The 7,890-nt window shown below is 40.8% G+C and overlaps 1 pseudogene; it reads left to right on the top strand.

Annotated features, from left to right (window-relative positions):
* Window positions 1–445: 445 nt before the first annotated feature.
* On the top strand, window positions 446–5,265 carry LOC123076254 (poly [ADP-ribose] polymerase 1-like; annotated as a pseudogene).
* Window positions 5,266–7,890: the final 2,625 nt, after the last annotated feature.

Genomic DNA, 7,890 nt, shown 5'->3' with positions numbered 1-7,890 from the left:
CCAGGGACTAAAAAGTCCCTAGTCCATCCCTAGAGATTATCAAATGACCATGTTACCCCTAGTATACAGAAAAATAACAACCAAACAACACCATGGGGCGGCGGGGCAATAAGTGCAGGGAGGGGCATTGTTGAAGAAGTCCCCAAAAAGACTCTCCTTGAGAGTCTTTTTCATTTAGTTCCAAAAAAGTAACTTTCAGTCCCTAGCAGAACCTCCTATTTGGTTAAAAAGTCTTTAAGAGAGACTTTTTCTAGTCAAAAAAGTCACCGGAAACAAACACCCGTTATTAGAGAAAAATTTGCACGAGCCTTTAAGTGGAGAGGAGGAGATGCCCCCTCCAATGAATCTAACCCTAGTCGGTTCCCTTTTCCTCTACCCAGACCTCCTGTGAGCCAAGAAGCGGCGGAGGAGAGAGAAAAGCGCACCAGGGGCAGCAGTCGGCGGAATGGCGCCGCCGCCAAAGGCCTGGAAGGCGGATTACGCCAAGTCTGGGCGGTGCGCGTGCAAGTCGTGCAAGTCCCCCATTGGCAAGGACGCGCTCCGGCTCGGCAGGATGGTCCAGGCCACCTAGTTCGACGAGTTCATGCCCGTGCGTAGCATGTCCCTCCTCCCCTTCCTGCTCTCTCCGCCACGAATCTTTCTTTATTCCATGGATGAATCTATCTTTGATCTTTGACGGTTCGGCGAGGGTAGGTTTTGGCCTTTTGGGGCGGTTTTAGGGTTGTTGTTTTTTCTTTATGGGTCGGGGCCTAGAGGTGATTTCAGTGCTCTCACAGTGAAAATATGTAATGATTCGATCTGACATGGTTGGTTTTCATCTTGAGTTCGGAACACTTCCTCGCCTCGTGGTGCACTTTTATACTTTGATTTCAGTATTGGGTGTTCGTCACTCCATTATTTGTCCAATTTTCGCCCTTCTTTGCTTATATCATAGCCTTTTTTTCTTGCGTGTTTGCTTATATCATTGTCAATAGAACTCCTGAAACAATGATTGCTTTCTGCGGTTCAAGCTCCCTGCCATGTAAACTATAACCCATGCCATTATCTAATATTTACCATGGTTTTAGTCATTTATTTCTATTGTATGCTGATCACTATGAAGTCAATATTGTACTCATTCTGTCCCAAAACAGTGTGAATTAGATTTTTTAAATCAAACTTTTCAAGCTTTTGACTAAGTTTATCAAAAAATATCAATGTCTACAATACCAAATCAATACCATCATGAAATATATTTTCATATGGTATATATTTTGCATTGTAGATAAAGATAATCTTCTCTATAAATTTGGTCAAAGTTTACAAAGCTTGACTTATACGAAAACGAATGTGCACAAATACTATTTTCATTAGCATTTTTAACTGTCAGACAACCGTAGTTCTCATCGTTTCATTACTGGTCTTTGTAGTACTAGTGGGTGCTTAACTGTGTGGTGAAGAATCAATCCTGATTCCTGAAGTAGAACCATGTTTGTGATTCTATACTTGTTTGCTTTTGGCTTTTGTTTGATTATGTAGAAAACCTAATTGTGTCACTGGGAAATGCTATATTTTGTAGGGAAGTTAAGGAGACTCTTGGTTATTATCTGGTTCTAAACGCCACATTTATTTGATCATTTTCTATAACTTGTATAGCTTGCTTAGCATTATGTTTTCCCTGTCATTTAGGGTATGGAATTACGTGTGAATTATCCATGTCTTAGTGATAGTCTGATAAACTCATGATTTTCTGGAATTTTAAGTCTAAAGATTCTTTCTGGTGATTGGTGGGTTTTAAATAGGCAGAGGAAAATATGATGCCTCTTCCCAACTTATCTCAACGAAGCAATTTTGCTTATTTGCACTTCCATTTATAACTTTATAGTTCTTTTTCTCTCTCTTTTCCAGATGTGGAACCATGCCAGTTGCATCCTCAATAAGAAAAACCAGATAAGCTCGTATGTAACTGCGTCTCTTACTCATCAACTAGATTTTAGGCTTCAGTGTTCGGTCTGTTAGTTTATTTGAACTTCTTCTATCCGTGTATAATAAACCATGGAAAATTGAACTTCACTCAAACTTCTGACTAGTGTTGATGACATCAGAGGAATAGATGCACTTAGGTGGGACGATCAAGAGAAGATAAGGAACTATGTTGGAAATTCCTTAACTACTGCAACTACAAGATCCAAAGATGCTATTTCAGATAAATGTACTATTATGGTTGCTTAATCTGCCCGTGCGTCCTGTAGACGTTGCAGTGAAAAGATCGCAAAAGGCACTGTACGTATCCGTTGATCAGTTATTTTTCTACATTTCCTTTTTTGTGAATATTATTTTATTAGTCTCTATCGAACCCAGGAATTTATTCTTGCTGGTACATGTGCTTGTGTATAAATGTATGGTCCTGAAAAGAATCCTCCTTATAGTCAACAATCTTAATGGATTGTTCTCAGTTCTCACTTACTAGTGACTGTAGATAGAGATATGAGTTTCACATTCTTGAATGAACCTTGATGTAATTGCATACAACTATCACATAGCCACACTTCTAGTTCTAATTCTAATCACCTAGTGGGAAAATGTTTTACTCTCTCAAACCTGAACTTGTTCTTGATTTTTTTAACTGAGAAGTTGAACTATGATATATACGGCTACGAAACACATAAACATGGCACAGTGTTTGTCTCTTGAAGAAAAGAACATGGCAAGTTGTTTCCTGTACCCAGTGGCGGAGCCAATACTCTGAATTCTGGGTGTACAGAGTTCAGGGGAAAAAGTCCAATTTTAAATTAGACAAATAGAAAATATCATCCATGACACCGTATTTCATGCAAAAGACATTATCTCACATGCCCTGTTGTAGTCAGTGCCGAAGGGTGGCACTGACATTTCCAATCGCCAGTCGCTCTAGCCTCTGGGCCTCCAGCTCTCGAGCAAAAATGGCGTAACCTGGCCAGCTAGCTTCGGAGCTCCCAGTTGATTAGGGCCTCAAGCCAGGTGGGCTCTTTGCGGGATTGGCCAGCTGCCTAGATAGTGGGCTTTTGGGAAGAAAGAGTGAGAAGACAGTTAGGTAATGGGTTGTGGGATAGGCTGCCAACAATTTTTTTGAATTATTACAGCTAGCGTATGGCACAAACAGGTATGGCTTATATACCTACAGTACTTGAATTCTTTGGGCAGAAATAAGTACCTATCTTGATGAGGACATCAATACCATTGTTACACCCACAGCCCCTGCTGCTATACATACTGGACCAATTACTAGAGGTCGCGCACGCCAATTAAATTACCAGGTACTTTCGTTTCTTGGTAATGATTCTAATGTTCATGAGAATATGATGCTGCCTAAATTGGATACATTTGTTTTGCTTACAAATGAAGGGCCTAGCTTTGAGAAGGATGAACATTGGAGCAAGAACAAGCATGGAGATGATGGCATGCGCATGGGGGACAAGAACGGAGTTACAAGTGATGATTTCAGGATGTTGAAGCCACCATAATGCGTGCATGAAGCCTTGGACGAAATGTACAAGATGCTGCGTCATAACTTTCGTCCAGAGGCTATTCTAGGTGCTGCGTCACCTTATTATTGGGCCAGGCCCATGTAATTTCGAAATACTTGAGTATAGGCTATTTTTAGAGTCCGTATGTGTGGGGAAACAAGAGATAGGGTTGGTTTCGGACCCCTTCCCCAAGGGCCACGAAATTCCCCCCTCTTCCTCCATATATACAGCCCTTAGGGCGTCGTTTAGACTTTGGGTTTTGTTTAGATTAAAAGTTCGCCATAGCTGCAATTTCGCGTACTTCGTTTGTGTTCAACGACCAGACAAAGGCGTCACAGAACCCCACCTTGATCAATAAAGCTTTCATCTTATATTCACAATATCCAGATTGCAATCTCAGTTTCTTGCTTGTTCTTCGTTTGCTCGCAGGAAACAGACCCTCGTGGTCAGGTTGATCGTGCTCCGGCGTGGTCAATAACCTCTCGGAGTTGGTTTAGCGATTGCTAAGGCGCGACGTCCTCGCACGTTCGTAGTCGGATCGTCAAAGTCGACTTCCATCAAAGCGATATCCACCATCTCATCGAAAGACGGGACACCTTTGCCTCTATCATATCTGGCTCTGCCCATGCCTGTACCATACTTATGACTAAGTTAGACTGCATTTCAGGTTGCAGATAATACCCAAGCTTTTATTGTTCTGTTGTGTTGGAATCTGGAATAACTGTAATATCCTGGAAATGCATCAAGTTGCTATCTTGTCATATAAAAACCCTATGCCAGTAGCCCAGGGGCATGCCCAGGCTCAGTAATGGGGTTGCAAACAGCACTGGATCTCAAAATATTTTCCTTGCTATATTTCATGTATAGTATATACTGTTGACACCCCATTTTAGGTGAAAATTACGAGTGATTTTATTGTGGGACACCGGGTCATTTTTTGCTGTGTCCATCCCTGCACTAGCCTACTATGTCATCTGCAAAAAGAAGGGTTAAGCCAAATAAGTCATGAGAAGTAGGAATTGGTAGCACAACTTATTGTGTTGATTTTCATTTTTTCTGCGTATATGGAATTCCTAATTGTGTGCTTGATTGGTTGATAAATGATATTAATTTCTTGAGTCCAGACCAAAACATTCTGTTGTTTATACATACATGTTTGATTTGTAATCTTTCATTTACCTCACCAAATATAATCTGAGAAGATACTAACATTTAGTACCAGTGCTAGGGTAACTTTATGCTTTGAAATCATGTTCTTTTTCTTGACTCGTAAATTGTGTCGGTAACAGTTTGCTTTTTGGAAATGTTGATTAGGTTCATGTTTCATCTAAACTTGATGGTCAATGTTGGTATCGTGTCAGTTGCTTTTTGGAAATGTCACCAACTGCAAGTGTTGAGAAATTCCTAGGCTGGGAGACCTTGTCGCACGATGATAGAGGAGCTATTCTTGATGTTTTAAAGAAGAGCGATGCCAACAAACGTAATGAAGCATATTGAGATCAGAGTTTTTCCTCCCTTTTTTTTTGTAACTTAATTTGGTAATCTGACTTGGTTTATATGTAATGGTCATCAAGAAGAAACAACTTCGAAGGGCTCCAAGCGCAAGATTGGTGACTTTGATATGCATGACCACAAAGCTCCCAAGTTAGATGGAAGTATATCCGAAGGTGCGACACGAAACAAAGGAAAACTTGTTGCACCATGTGATCCCAATGCTAGTTCTGCTAATCTACACCAAAAGCTTAAAGAGCAAAGTGGCACACTTTGGAAGTTAGAGTGATATAGGCAAAGGTGTCCCGTCTTTCGATGAGATGATGGATATCGCTTTGGTGGAAGTCGACTTTGACGATCCGACTACGAACGTGCGAGGACGTCGCGCCTTAGCAATCGCTAAACCAACTCCGAGAGGTTATCGACCACGCCGGAGCACGATCAACCTGACCACGAGGGTCTGTTTCCTGCGAGCAAACGAAGAACAAGCAAGAAACTGAGATTGCAATCTGGATATTGCGAATATAAGATGAAAGCTTTATTGATCAAGGTGGAGTTCTGTGACGCCTTTGTCTGGTCGCTGAACACAAACGAAGTACGCGAAGTTGCAGCTATGGCGAACTTTTAATCTAAACAAAACCCCAAGTCTAAACGACGCCCTAAGGGCTGTATATATGGAGGAAGAGGGGGGGAATTTCGTGGCCCTTGAGGAAGGGGTCCGAAACCAACCCTATCTCTTGTTTCCCCACACATACGGACTCTAAAAACAACCTATACTGATGTATTTCGAAATTACATGGGCCTGGCCCAATAATAAGGTGACGCAGCACCTAGAATAGCCTCTGGACGAAAGTTATGAAGTAGCATCTTGTATATTTCGTCCAAGGTTTCATGCACGCATTATGGTGGCTTCAACGTCTTGAAATCATCACTTATAACTCCGTTCTTGTTCCCCATGCGCATGCCATCATCTCCATGCTTGTTCTTGCTCCTATGTTCATCCTTCTCAAAGCTAGGCCCTTCATTTGTAAGCAAAACAAATGTATCCAATTTAGGCAGCATCATATTCTCATGAATATTAGAATCATTACCAAGAAACGAAAGTACCTGGTAATTTAATTGGCGTGCGCGAGCTCTAGTAATTGGTCCAGTATGTATAGCAGCAGGGGCTGTGGGTGTAACAATGGTATTGATGTCCTCATCATCCTCCCCTTCTTGAAATGAAGTCGTCCTCGACGGAAGCTCATCTTCCTCACCCAAATAAGGCTTCAAATCTGCAATGTTAAAAGTGGGACTAACCCCAAAATCTGCAGGCAGCTCAAGTTTATATGCATTATCATTTATTTTCTCTAACACCTTAAAAGGACCATCAGCACGTGGCATTAGCTTTGATTTGCGCAAATCAGGAAATCTATCCTTACGCAAATGTAACCAAACAAGATCTCCAGGTGCAAACACAACATGTTTTCTACCCTTATCTCCAGCAAGTTTATATTTAGCATTCATACGCTCAATGTTTTCCTTAGTTAACTCATGCATTTTTAAGATCAATTCAGCACGTTGTTTAGCATCAAAATTAACCTTCTCCGAAGATGGAAGAGGCAACAAATCAATAGGTGCACGAGGTAGGAAACCATACACAATTTCAAAAGGGCACATCTTAGTAGTAGAATGCAATGAACGATTATAAGCAAACTCAATATGAGGCAAGCATTCTTCCCACATTTTCTTATTATTCTTCAAAACAGCCCTAAGCATAGTAGACAATGTTCTATTCACTACTTCAGTTTGTCCATCAGTTTGGGGGAGACAAGTAGTACTAAAAAGCAGTTTAGTCCCCAACTTAGCCCATAAACATCTCCAAAAGTGGCTAAGAAATTTAGTATCAAGATCTGAAACAATAGTATTTGGCACACCACGCAAACGAATAATTTCATGGAAGAACAAATCAGCAACATTAACAGCGTCATCGCTTTTATGACATGGTATAAAGTGTGCCATTTTTGAGAATCTATCCACGACAACAAATATGCTATCCCTCCCCTTCTTTGTTCGAGGTAAACCTAAAACAAAGTCCATAGATATATCCTCCCAAGGAACACTAGGTACAGGCAAAGGCATATATAAACCATGAGGATTGAGTCGTGACTTAGCGTTTTGACATGTAGTGCAGCGAGCAACAAAACGCTCAACATCCCGTCTCATCTTTGGCCAAAAGAAATGTGTAGCAAGTACGTCCTCCGTCTTCGTCACGCCAAAGTGTCCCATTAATCCTCCTCCATGCGCCTCCTGCAACAACCAAAGACGAACGGAGCTAGCTGGAATGCATAGCTTGTTAGCACGAAACACAAAGCCATCGTTAACGACGAACTTGTTCCATGTTCTACCTTCTTTACAATTCTGCAATACATCTTTAAATTCAGCATCATGCACATATTGACTTTGATGGTCTCCAAACCAAATATTTGAAAGTCAAGTTGTGAAAGCATAGTATAACGATGAGACAATGCATCAGCAATAACATTTTCTTTACCCTTCTTTTGTTTAATGACATAAGGGAAAGTCTCAATGAATTCAACCCATTTAGCATGTCTACGGTTCAGTTTTGCTTGACTTTTAATGTGTTTCAAAGATTCTTGATCAGAATGTATAACAAATTCTTTGGGCCATAAATAATGCTGCCATGTTTCTAAAGTCCGAACAAGAGCATATAATTCTTTATCATAAGTAGAATAGTTCGGACTAGGCCCACTCAGTTTTTCAGAAAAGTATGCAACAGGTTTCCCATCTTGTAATAACACACCTCCTAATCCAATTCCACTAGCATCACATTCAAGCTCAAAAGTCTTATTAAAATCAGGAAGTTGGAGTAAAGGAGCATGTGTCAACTTATCTTTCAATACCGTGAAGGCTT

Source organism: Triticum aestivum, chromosome 3D (assembly GCF_018294505.1).
Source record: "Triticum aestivum cultivar Chinese Spring chromosome 3D, IWGSC CS RefSeq v2.1, whole genome shotgun sequence".
In the NCBI taxonomy this organism is placed as follows: Eukaryota; Viridiplantae; Streptophyta; class Magnoliopsida; order Poales; family Poaceae; genus Triticum; species Triticum aestivum.
Note: the sequence above shows the minus strand (reverse complement) of the source record. Positions and strands in the feature narration are given on the sequence as shown.